Source organism: Rattus norvegicus, chromosome Y (genome assembly GCF_036323735.1).
Source record: "Rattus norvegicus strain BN/NHsdMcwi chromosome Y, GRCr8, whole genome shotgun sequence".
NCBI classification, from domain to species: domain Eukaryota; kingdom Metazoa; phylum Chordata; class Mammalia; order Rodentia; family Muridae; genus Rattus; species Rattus norvegicus.
The window spans coordinates 52007165-52021107 of NC_086040.1; the positions used below are offsets into that span (position 1 = coordinate 52007165).

At 34.9% G+C, this 13943-nt stretch overlaps 1 long non-coding RNA gene across 1 annotated transcript in view; it reads right to left on the reverse strand.

Moving 5' to 3' along the window:
• Positions 1 to 669: 669 nt before the first annotated feature.
• The window catches only part of LOC134484296 (uncharacterized), a 40654-nt gene continuing 27380 nt past the window's right edge, over positions 670 to 13943 (reverse strand). Inside the window, exons 2-3 of the long non-coding RNA XR_010061706.1 lie at positions 12409 to 12659; positions 670 to 985 (exon numbers count right to left, since the gene is read on the reverse strand). This is a non-coding gene — a long non-coding RNA (uncharacterized LOC134484296). The remainder of the gene's footprint in view (positions 986 to 12408; positions 12660 to 13943) is intronic.

The following is a 13943-nucleotide window of genomic DNA, read 5'->3' on the forward strand; positions in this document are numbered from 1 at the left end:
GTGTGGGGAATTACCTGTCCCAGTTTGTTAGTAGAAGAGTCAGCAGAAGGAGGCCCACAGTGTGATCTTCTTTGAATCTCTCACTGTTCTCTCCAGTACTGTGTTTTGTGGATGTTGCAGTCACTCTGGATACCAACTTGTCACAGTCCACATGTTCTTCAAACCCAGTAGTCATAACCCGGCTTTTTTTTTATTCACCTTCCCAAGAATGGGCACTAAAGATGAGGGCACTCTTTTTCTAGTAGCAGGATGTAAGCAGATGTTCTGGTATCCCTGTTTCTCAGCATCGAGATATATTAAAAAAATTAAGACACTTGTTTTATGTGTTCCCACCACACCTGGTATTTACAATATGTGTCAAAGAATGCAGACTCACTTCTACTTAAATACTTCCTTATTTGTATTAATTTATATGTATTAATATTTAGCCCGTGGAATCTTATATTTCCAGTTACTCCTTCCCATCTGCTCTAGCTTGCTGTCTATTTTATATTTACTTCAGATGTGAACATATATTGCTATTATTTCATGTTACAGAGCAATCATGACTGAAAATGTTAATTTTAGTCATGTTTTAATTGCCCTGTTCCTCATGCACTGATTTCTGTGTATGAATATCAATTTCTGACTCATTATTTTGTCTCCTTAAATGATTCTTCTATAACATTCTTTTTCAAAGTCTACTTTTTAATTTTTAATTATCTCTGTGAGTGAACGTGTGTGTGTGTGTGTGTGTGTTTGTGTGTGTGTGTGTGTGTTTGTGTATACACATATAAGCACTATGTCCAAGAAAGCCAGTAGAGGCGGTATATCCCCAGGAGCTGAAATAACAAGTGGTTGTGGGTCACAGGACACGGGAGCCTGAATCCAAACTCAGATCTTCTGTAAAAGCAGTTTGCATTCTTAATTACTATGTCGTCTCTGTGGCACCCTTTTAAGATTTCTTCAATTAGTCCAGATGGTTAGCAATTCCACTAGATCTTGTCTGGGAAAAAAAATTAGAAGTTTTATCTTTAATAGGCACTTTTTTTCTTCTGAGCACAGAATTGATCTTTAGAGTTATTTATTTCAGAAGTGAACTTGTGCCATACTGCCTGTTTTGCAGTGGGCGTGATTTCCAGTCAAACCACACCTTTACCTTCTGTTTTGATTCTCTGTTCTTTTCTTGTTTTATTTTTCTTTCTTTCAAGCTTTTCCACTACCAAGTTCTTTATTATATACATATATGATCGTATTGATTATGCATCTCTCCCAGCTCAGCTTTTAACTCTCATGAGCACAGAACCTGTGTCTGGCTGTACTCTGTTTTCAGCACCCAGGACAGCTCCCGGGTCTCAGCAACATTAAGTGTTTGTTAAACAAAGAGGCTTTTTATTCTTATTTTACAGATGAGATGCCTCAGGCAGAGAAAGGTTATGGTAACGGAACACACTGGGGTTCCTAACGTGGTTTCTGAGAGACTTAATGAGTTGCAGATAGAACAGGAGAGCCAAGGTTTCTTAGGATTGTTCATACAAGGTCTCAGCCACAGAGGATGAAAGGTAACACGTTCAGTATGGCGAGAACAGCTCAGATTTAGGTCACTACAACTCAGTGTGGATCCGCTCACATCAGCCCCTCCCTGGATGTGTGGCTTGCCTGGAAGAGTGTTAAGTCAATTGTACATTGAATCCTGTTCTGACATGCAAGCATAAATGTTGAGGACAAATAATCTTTCTATGATTATGGCTATGAAATTTTATTTTTCTTGTGTTTATTATATTATATATGCTTTGTGAACTCTCCTGCATACTATAGAGTAAATACATTTAGTGTGCATGAGAACTCCACATAAGAGGCTACAAAAATACCTCAGCTGTTAAAGGCTTGTGACCCAACCAAAATGTCAATGAAACTGAAATTAGTCACTGTATATTAGGTGTTTGTATTGAAATAGTCACATATTAGCTCTTTGTAATTCTCTACATCATATCAGGTCTAATTATAATGATAGTGAATGCATCCAATTACAAAATTCACCATTATAGCTAATACCTTATTTGAATTATTTAACTTGTGTTTTGGTTTCATCTTCATATTCTATACCAAAGGAAGCATAGTTAGTGCTCTCCTATAATCAAATAGCCACATCGTCTGCGGTAATCTGGTATGTTAGTAAAATATCAAAATTGGTTTCTTTAGTTCATTTACTTTGGAGAGATCTATTGTCAGCAGAAATGCTGAAATGAAATATAAATAAAATAAAAAAACTGAATAAAATATAAATCTTTATTAAAGATAAATGATATAGAAAAATAAGTTAAAAACACAGAAATAACTTACAAAATTCAATCTCAGATTACCCCCACCAAAACCAAGCTCACTGAAAATAAAGACCATGGACCCATTATATAAGTAAGTACCTGTGAGCACATGTTTGACAACACTCTAAGTTCTTTCTCTCCCTTTACATTAAGGGAGCAGAGGTAATGGTTTCCCCTAAGTTCTCTGAATTATCCATGGTTCTGGTTAAGATGCAACAAAAATCTAAAATGCCTGTTTATGGAAGATTCGTTTTTTTTCTTATTTGCATCCTTAATGTATCATAATTGATGAAATTCTAGATGCCTAGTGAAGATGTGTTATATAAATAAATGATGAAGAAGATTCAATTTAAATTTATATTATGTTTATTAGAAGAATTTTTCCACTCAATTTCATAATCCATTTTATATAATACAGACTCTGTCATTCTTCTCCACAGATTCCAGTCAGGATGTATCTTAATACACTTATTCAAGTGTATTTTGTATCTATTTGTATTCACCTCCCCATGACAACGCCATCAATATTTATTTCATATACTGGAAATGCCTATCTTGATATTTCAATTTATTAGGATGATACTATCAAGAAGATACAAGCTTCCTGTTTCTGGTTGCGCCCAGAGATGACATACTACAATAGCTCACTGTACCCAAAATTGGAGGGGGAGAAAGCTGGACTCCCAGAATCATGGACAATTCTGAGAACTTAGGGGAAACCATTACCTCTGCTCACATTCCTGTGCTGAGAGGGAGCTGCTTAGAGCCCTATGGATACAGGAACCTTGGGAGAGTAAGGGAGGGGATCCTTCCAGTATCTACCTGTGTCCAGAGATGGAAGCCAGTGGCCAGGAAAAGTAACACAACTGAGAACACAGGCGAGACCAACCCTTCTGCTCCAAGCAACCAGGCTGGAGGCCTCAGGACGCAGAAATCAAGAGCAGTCTGGGACAGGACACTTCCTGTTTCTGCCTGCACCCATTGCTGATCTGGTCCTACATATCTCTGTACCCACATCTTGGTGGGAGAAAAGAAGTCTCTAGGAACAGTGACAAAGAGTTTTACAGGATGGTCATGCCACCATCAGAGACAGCAAGACCATGAAACACCGGAGAAAACCTGATGGCCAGAGTCAAGCACAGGAACCTAAGCAACAGAAACCAAACTACTTGTCATCATCAGAGCTCCCTTATCCAAAGAAAGCAATATTTGGATATCCCAACAAACTGAAATAGTAAGATGTGGATTCAAAATCATTTTTCATGATGATGATAGAGGACATTGAGTAGGGAACAAATAAAACTCTTCAAGAAATACAGGACATCACAGGTAAATAAGTAGAAGCCCTTAAAGGGGAAACACAAAATTCCTTCAAGAATTACAGGAAAACACAGTCAAACAGATGAAGGAATTTAAAAAATCTAGGATCAATAAGTGGAAATAGAATCAATAAAGGAAGCACAAAGAGAGACAACCCTGGAGTTGGAAAACCTAGGGAAGAAATCTGAAGTCATAGAGAGAAGCATCAGAAAGAGATTACAAGAGATAAAGGATAAAAATCTCAGGGGCAGAAGATACTGTAGAAAACATTTACACAACCATCAAAGAAAATGTAAAGCTCAAAAAGCTCCTAATGGAAAACAACCAGGAAATCCAGGACACAATGAGATCAAACCAAAGGAAAAATGGGTATGAAAGAGAGTGAAGATTCCCGTATAAAAGAGCCAGTACATATCTTCAAAAAATTATAGGAGAAAACTTCCCTAACCTAAAGGGAGAAATGCCTATAATAATAAAAGAATCATACATTTCTCCAAATAGATTGGACCAAAAAGAAATTTCTCCCTTTACATAATAGTCAAAACACCAAATGCACAAAGAAAAATAAAGAATATTAAAGGCATTAAGGGAAAAAGTCAAATAACATATATAGGCATACCTATAGGAATTACACCAGACTTCTCACCAGAGACTGTGAAAGTCAGATCCAGAGTGGATTTTATAAAACACTAAGAGAACATAAATGCCAGTCCAGGCTACTGTCCCCTGCCAAACTTTCAATCAACGCAGCTGGAGAAACCAAAGTATTTTATGATAAACATAATTTACACACTATATTTGCACAAATCCTGCCCTATTAAAGATAATACATGGGAAACTCCAACAGAAGGAGGGAAATTACACCCCATAAAAAGCAAGAAAGTAATCCTCTTGCAACAAACCCATAAGAAGAGAGTCACACAAACATAATTCCACCTCTACCAATAATAACAGAAAACCACAATAACTATTCCTTAATATCTCTTAGCATCAAAGCAAAATTCTCCAATAAAAAAGACATAGACTAACAGACTGCATACATAAAGAAGAACTAGAATTTTGTTGCATAAAAGAAACACAGCTCAGTGACAAAGACAGATAGTATCTCAGAATAAAAGGCTGGAAAACAATTTTCCAAGAAAATGGTCTGTAGAAACATCCTGGAGGATACATTCCAGTATCTAATTCAACCAAAAGATATCAAAAAAGAAAAAAAAAGATAAGGACGGACACTTCATTTTAATCAAAGAAAAAATTCCACCAAGATCAACTCTCTATCCTGAATATCTATACACTACATCCAAGGGCACCTAAATTTATAAAGGAAACCGAACTAAAGCTCAGGCTAATGAAATAGTCGTGGGAGACTTCAACAACCCACACTCAGCAATGGCCAGATCATGGAAAGTGAAACCAGAGACACAGAGAAATTAACAGCTTTTGAACCAAATGGATTTAAGAAATATCTATAGAATATTTCATCCAAGGACAAAAGAATGTACCTTATTCTCAGGAACTCATGGCACATTCTCCAAAACTGACCATACAGTTGGTCATAAATAGGCATCAACAGATACAAAGAGTGAAATAATCCCGTGCATTTTCTCACACGACCATGACCTAAGGCTGGACTTCAATAACAACAAAAATGTCAGGAAGCCCAAATACTCATAGAGGTTGACCAATATTTTACTCAGTGATAACTTGGTAGAGGAAGAACTAAAGAAAAAAATTTAAAAAATAAAAATGTTTTAAAATTTTAGGAAATGTAAGGTACAACAAACAAACTTATGGGACACAATGAAAGGAGAGCTAAGAGGAAAACTCAGAGCTCTGAGAGCATCCAAAGGGAAACTGGAGAGAGCATACATTAGCAGCTTGACAACAAATATAAAAGCTCAAAAGCAAAAAGAAGCAGATTCACCTGAGAGGAGCACAAGGCAGGAAATAATCAAACTCAGGTCTGAAATCAACTAAGGAGAAACACAAAGAACTCGACAAATAATGAATAAAACCAGGAGCTGGATCCAAGGGTAAATCAACATGGTACATAAACCTGAGCTAGAATGACAAAAGGGCACAGAGAAAGTATCCAAATAACCAAATCCGAAATGAGAGGGAAACAAAACAACAGAATCTGCAGAAATTCAAAACATCATCATACCATATTACTGAAATTTATAGTCAAGAAAAGTAGAAAATCTGGATCAAATTATCAATTTTCTATACAGGGAGCAGTTACCAAAGTTAAATCAGGGTCAGATAAAATATCTAAACTGTACCATGAATCCGAAAAAATTAGAAACAATTATTAAAATGCTCCCAATTGGGAAAAGATCCCAGGACCAGATGATTTTAGTGGAAAATTCTATCCGCACTTCCTAGAACCAAATACCACTATTGTACAAAATATTCCACAAAATGCAAACAGAGGAACACTATCCAATTCCATCTATGAAGCCACAGTTATGTTAATACCTATAGCATACAAAGACCCAATAAAGAAAGTGAACTTCAAACCAATTTCCCTTATGGATATTGACAAAAAATAGTCAACCAAATGATTGGAAACCAAATCCATGAACACATCAAAATTATCATCCATCACTATCAAGGAGACTTCATAACAGGAATGCAAGGATAGTTCAATATGTAATTCCAACAATATAATCCACTAGATAATCAAACTGAAAGAAGAAAATTACATTTTCATCTCATTAGATGCTGCAAAAGCATTTGACAAAATAAAACGCCCCTTCATAGCCAAAGTCATACAATGATAGGAATTCAAGGCCCATACTCAACAACAGTAACATAGTGGACAGCAAACCAGTAGCCAAAAATCAAACTAAACTAAGAGAAACTTGAAGTTCTCCCTCAAAATCAGGGACTAGACAAGGCTATTCATTCTCTTCCTGCTTATTCAATATAGTACTCAATGTGCTAGCCAGACCAATTAGACAACAGAAGGAGTAAAAAGGGATACAAATATTAAAGGAAGAGGTCAATACCACTATTTTCAGGTGATATTATAGTACACTTAAGTGACTCCATAATTTCCACCAGAGAAATACTGCACGTGAGAAACAACTTCAGCAAAGTCCTGGATATAGAATTAAATCTAACGTATCAGTAACCTTCCATGAATAATCAGACCAAGAAAGAAATTAGGGAAATTACACTCTTCACAATAATCACAAATAACAAAAAATACCTATGTGTAACTCAAATAGGTAAGGGAATGTACCGTATGAAAAGAATTTAATTTCTATAAATGAAGAAAATCTCAGAAGATGGAAAGTCTTTTCATATTCATGGATTGTCAATATTGATGTAGCAAAAATGGCCCTTTGCTAAAAGCAATCTACAGATTCAATGCAATCCCTAAGAAAATTTCAACAAATTTCTTCATACTGTTAGAAAAAGAAATATGCAAGTTCATTTAGAATAAGAAAAAAAAAAAACCAAGGAGGTGGAAACTATTCTCAAAATAAAAGAAATTCTGTGGAAATCAACATCCCTAACCTCAAGTTGAATACCCACCAACACTGTAAAAAATAATATGGTATTGGTACAGAGACAGGCAAGTAGAACACCTGTGTTGGTTCATCTAGATGTCAGCGTGTAAATTAATGTAAGTCCATCCATTCTTATCACGCTGTACAAAGCTGAAGTCCAAGTGGAGTAAGGGCATCCAGAAAAAAGATAAACCAATAGAAGAAAAAGTGGGGAAAAGCTGAAACACATGATAACAATGGAAAATTTCTAGAAGAGAACACCAAACCAGTGGCTTATGCTTTACGATGAAGAGTTGACAGAATGGACCTTGTAAAAATGCAAAGTGTCTGTAAGGCAAGAAACACTGTCTTTATGACAAAATGGCCACTAATATCTTGAAAAAAGACATTTGCCCTCCTATATCTGAAAGAGAACTAATATTCAATATGTACAAAGAACTCAAGAAGTTATGCTCTAGAAAGTCAAATAACCCCATTATAAATGGGGTACAGATCTAAACAAATAATTTTCAGCAGAAGAATTTTGAATGGCTGAGAAATACATAAAGAAATGTTCAACATCATTATTAATCATGCAAATGAAAAGATACACCAGGCAGAATGGCTAAGATCAAATATTCAGTTAACAGCAGATGCTGGTCACAATGTGGAGAAAGAAGAAGACTCCTCCATTATTGGAGGGATTGGAATGAGGTACAATATTCCGGAAATTACTCTGGGCTTTCCTCAGATAATTGGACATAGTATATGCTGAGGACTTAGCTATCTCACTCCTGGGCATATTCCCAAATGATGCCCCAACATATAACTAGGACACATGTTGTACTATGTTTATAGCAGCTGTAGTTATGATAGCCAGAAGCTAGGAAGAACCCAGATGATTTGACCACATGAATGGATACAGAAAATGTGGTTCATCTACATAATTGAGTGCAACTCACTAATCATATACAATGACATCATGAAATACATAAGCATATGAATGAAACTATAAAATACCATCATGAATTAGGCATCCAAATCACACACACACACACACACAAAAGAAAAAACAACACACACACACACACACAAACACACACACACATACACACTACCCCAAAACCTTTAATTACACAACATACAATTCAAATACCGCTTTAAGTTCAAGAAGAAGGATGAACCAAGTGAGGATGGTCTGTCTTAAAGGGGAAACAAAAATATTCATAGGACATGATATGGAGATTAAGTTTAGAGGAGAGATTGAAGGAATAACCCTACTAAGCCTATACCACCTGGGATCCAGCCCACATGCATACAGCCCCCAACCTAAACAATATTTCTGATGCCAACATGTGCATGCTCACAGGAGCCTGATATTGCTGTCTCCTGAGAGGCTCTTCCAGATCATGACAAATACCGAGGATGATGCTTCCAGCCAACCATCGAAATGAGAACAGGGTCCCCTTTGGGGAAGATAGAGAAAGTATTAAAGGAGCTGAAGTGCCTTGAAACCCAGTGAGGACAACAGTGGTCACTAACCAGAGCTCCACGGGACTAAAGCACTTCCTGAAGACTGCACATGGACAGACTGGTGGCTCTAGCTGCATATGTATCAAAGGATGACCATGTTCTATACGAATGGGAGAAGCCCTTGGTCATGCAAAGGCTAGATCTTCCAGTAAATACAATGGCATGCTGGGGAGGCAGCAAGCGGATGTTTTTGCGGAGGGGAAACACCTTTGAAGAAGACAGGGCAGTGGAAGAGGATAGGGATAGGGGGCTTATGCATGGAGGCCTCACACATACAGTCTTTATGTTTTTCTAGGCCTTTAACAACTCAATGGCAAGGTCACTTCCTAACCTCCGAGTGGCTAAACTATCTACCACAGATATTCCCACATTATTATTTGCTAAAATCTGTATCCCATCTTTCTTGCCCTGGACAACATTGAGCAGCGCACCTGGGTCTGCTTATTCTCATGCTCTTCTATGTCAGCTGCTTCTCTGTCCTGAAAGTCTGTCCTGGAGAATCTCCATGCCTTCTTCCACTCTGGACCTTTGTCCAAGCGTCCTGAAACTCCTGCTCTGTCTGCCCTGCCTAGACACTGGCTATCAATATCTCTATTTTCCAATCAGAACCAACTGAGGCAGGGTCCCTGATTCATAAGTTCAGGACATTATGAGAAGCATGAAAATAAAATCAACTACAATAACTATTTGTATGTGATTTTCTGGGAACAATATTCCTCAAATCAGAAAGAGATACCTGTTAAAGTACTAGAATCATAGAAAATATCAAGTAGACACATAATAATAATAATAATAATAATAATAATAATAATAATAATAATATATTATTATAAATGTGAAAATAAAAATAATAATAAAAATAATAATTATAATAATAAATAACAAAAAGTTATCAAAAATGATAAGGAAGCGAACCATACTGTCAAAGAAAAAATAATACTAAGATGAACTTTCAATACTGAACAACTATGTTTCAAATGCAAGGACACCTAAATTCATAAAAGAAACATAACTATAGCTCAAAGCAAATATTGCACCACACAAAATAAATTGTTGGAAACGTCAATTCTGCTCTCTCAACAACGGACAATTTATAGAAACTGAAACTAAACAGATATGGTTAAAATAACAGAAGTTATTTTAATAACTTAAAAAATCCAACCTTACAAATTTATAATTTTATAATGAAATTTTTAATTTTATAATTTCTGACTATAACTTTTGATCTCATTTTGCTTATATTTTTCTCCATTTTAAATGCATTTTTTCTTTGTGAATATTTTTCCCTCTTTATGTATGTTCTTGCCTTTATGGGATTTTGTTATTGTTTATCAATGTTAAAATGCAATTTATTCACAGCAGCAGCCATATATGAAGAAGAATACAAGAATTAATTAGCCATTTCAATAGGATGGATTACTTATGAAAAATAAGAATCTCTGAAACAAAGAACAGAGATGAATTTCACACTACCCTTCCACAATGTTCCCAGCAAGCAATAATGCCAGGTATTGTGCTGTGCTCATGTAGTGGTGGGAAATAATTTATGGAAGAATAAAACCACATACCACAAAAAAGTTAAAGAATCCCTTTCCCCCTACACACAGATACATAATGGGATTATAGAGTGGTCAATAAAATTAATTGAGCGGAAGTAAACAATTATGTTGATACAAGAAAGTGATGGCAAGGAAGAATTTCAAACCATGGTCAAGTATATAATTGTGAACATTTGTTCCCAAAATTGTGGTTTGTTCCCCAGGACAATAATAGCTGGACTGAACCCAACTTTCATCTATACAAAGTGGGGAACCATGGCCCTAATGGGAATGTTGAAGACAAAAAAAATAACAAAAGTGTATATTAATAAAAGCAAATCATTAACGCAAACTAACACAAACAACTTTACGTTCTAACCAGAAAAGGCACCAAAACTAAAGTCATATTTGAGCACACTATGTGAAGACAAAAGTGAGTGTGACATGGTCTTTCTCCCTTTCATGTTTTTCAAGTACTTTGCAGAAACAGGAATCTCAGACTGCTTTTCCATGATTTATTAAAGGTTTTTATAGCCCTCATGTATTAAAATACCATTTGAAAGTACTGATAGCTGCTGTCTAGGTTTTTTCCAATTTCACAAACTTCTTGGACTAAGGTTCCAAAATATAACTAGGCCAAACCCTGAGCTGTAAAACTATGACAAGGGAATAATGACAGATATTTTCAAGGCCCAAGCACTACAATACTATACTATTGAGTACAGTGATCCAAATTAATTCAAATAGCTCAAGAGTGTAGGAAGATACGTCTAAAAAAGGCTTAGAAAAGTGTAGAAGAATCAACTCCTTCCTCATGTATGAGAGCATTTATGGTTCTGCAGTAAGTCCTAAGAGGCAGTATTCAAGAAGCAATGGGAAGAAGGAACTCAGGATAAGACAGGAAGATAAACTAGCATGGTGGGTTTATGTAAGAGAAATACTTAGAAATGAAAATGTCTTGTAAAATTAAAAATAGTTTTTTTTCATTATTTTCTCGTTCCAATCAAAACAGACATCCATGAGTAATTCTCCTATAAGGCTTCCATAAAACAGGTTAAACAAAAAATAACAAAAACATTTAAAAGTTTGAAAATCAAACAAAAGAAAAAAATGTGCTTATGTTTCAGAGCAGGATCACAGGGAAATTAGATGAATCTGGTCAATATGAAACCTAGAGTGGCAAGCAGGACCTAGAATTAAGAACTGCATGAGAAAGGCTGTGGAGTAGTGACAGGAACATGGCCAGGCCTGACAGATAAGCCTGGGCCCTTTACAGGGGCACAGAATGAGATAAGTACATATTTCAAATAAAGCAGCAACTTTCCTTTCTTCTCACCTCAAGTATCCCATCTCCCAAAAAAAAACCCAGTTTGATAATAATACAGAAGAGTTGTGGTATGTCACTCACTTCCCATTTTCTTTTAACCCTCACTCCAAAGTCTGGAAAAATGAACATTTCAAATTTCCAAGAAGAAAAATTCATCGGCAGGTATATGGATGTCCTGAGGACCAAGTGACAAACTGAAATATGTGAGGGCAGAGAAGGTGGAGACTGTCTCATTCCACAGAGCAGAATGGTGACTGCCCAAGTTAAGAAAAGATAAGGCAACCCTAACAGGTAAACTAGTTCTCATAACATTAAACTTATTTACATTATTCTTAACTATACTTAGTTCAAATCACTTTCCAAATCAATCTTCATTTTGAAAGATGCTGATCTTTCCTGCAGTGTATCTGTACCATCTTCTCTTCCTAGTATTGTCTTTCATTATGGGGATAATAGATGATTGTGGCTGCATAGGTGATGTTTTTATTTCTATATATCACTCTCTTTACATACTATATGTGTAGTAACATTTAAGGAGTTTCATTTGGAGAAGGTATGAATGATTGATCTAATATATATGGTTTAAAACTCTATTGAGATTATTTAGAAAATATCAGGTATCCATTCTCTGTAAATAATTGCTTTTCTCATATAATAAAGAAACAATAAAATTTTATTCTAGTCAAAATAATTCTCTATAATTTTTATAACCATAGATGCAGAAGAACATTAAAATAATGTGGAATATTAAATCAGTTGAACTGCATGTTCATTAATTTAAGACTAACCAGAATCATTGAGATGATTCTGGAACATATATATGAACAAAAAACAAAGCATTGAATAAATAGTGGCAGAAGAACAGAGTCATTTTGTTAAATGTTGCTTACCTTCAGATCCACTGTTTTCTTTTATTTAGTAAAAATTCAATTTAAATACTCTTCGTCAGTGTTTTTCATCCTGTCATTGGCTCTATTTTCAAAGCTCCATCCCATAACTAGCATGATTATTAATTTTAAAACCAAGAATTTTGCGTGTGTCAACCACTTTCTCCATTTTCTTATTTGTGGTTTATTCTGTTCCCAATGGCCATGTTGTGTTGAAGTCAGGAAGAATTTCTGGCTCATTTGATGAAAATTTTCTGAAATCATATATGATACATAGTTGTAAAATAATGTGCATATGTTTAACAGTACTGGATATTATAGTTAAAATCATCTGGTAAGGAATTTTTGCATGAATATCATAACACGCTAAAATACTAAAGAGAAAACGTAGAAGAGCTAGATATTTATTATATATTTTTACACTTCTAGAGTTTGTAACTTTACAAAATATGAGCAAATCACTTCTTTCTGTGAAATTTAAATTCATGAACTATTATATTCTAATCAAACAGCTGTGTCAGCTCCCTTAAAGTTGGATTAAATGCTAATTGCAATCCAAAATGTTTGGAGTAAGTAAATCGGCAAATTATTTGTCCGCATGTACTAAACAAACATGTAATGTAACCATAGGTTTGCTCTTAATGAAATAAGAACTACCAGATATAGTGTGAAAAAATACATCTATTAAAGAAATTTTTGGTTATATAGCAGCTATTTATTCATGGTGTGAGTAATGGCTTATATCACCAAACCTGGAACAGTAAATAGGAATTTCTAGTGAGTTAGAGGTTCTCTCAAGCATCTTCAAATAAATCGATCTAAAATATATTCCTTTAAAATTCTCCTAAATACACTTATCATGAAATATTCCACATCACAGTAAAACTCCAACATATTTTCATTTTCTCAAAACAAGACATTGTCTTTCTTTCTTCCGGCCCTCCCATAATCAGTCTACTACCAAACACATTATTTCCAACATAAGTGTCTGATATGAATCTTTTTCTTTAAAACTGACACTACTTCAAGATTGACTTCAAAAACATCCTTCAAATCATTCTGTGTATCATTTCATAATACAAAGTAACCAGAGTCCCTTATTATGAACATAGAGAGTTAAACAAACTTTTTATAACTATTCAATGATTTCTTATACATTTTCCATAAATAAAAATTTATATCTCTCATATTGTTTCTGTAAGCCTCTATGTGATATCAAACTTCAGCTTTATTTGGTCCTCTCTTCCATCACTTAATGTATACAAACTACTATCACATATACTTTTTGTATATGCAAGTTCTTTTCCTTTTATAGACCTTATATTTATAGTAATATTGCCCGAAATATAGTTCAATTATTTTTCATCTAATTTAACTTAGCTGTCATTTCTTGGGACAATCTCCATGACCTTATTTCTAAGACAGATTCTTCAATTATTGCATACAATCAACTCCAACACACTGATTTATGCATTCATCTTTCTTTTTTCTTATATCGTAATGCAATTTTTATAAGAGAAAGCTCATAATACTTTTTA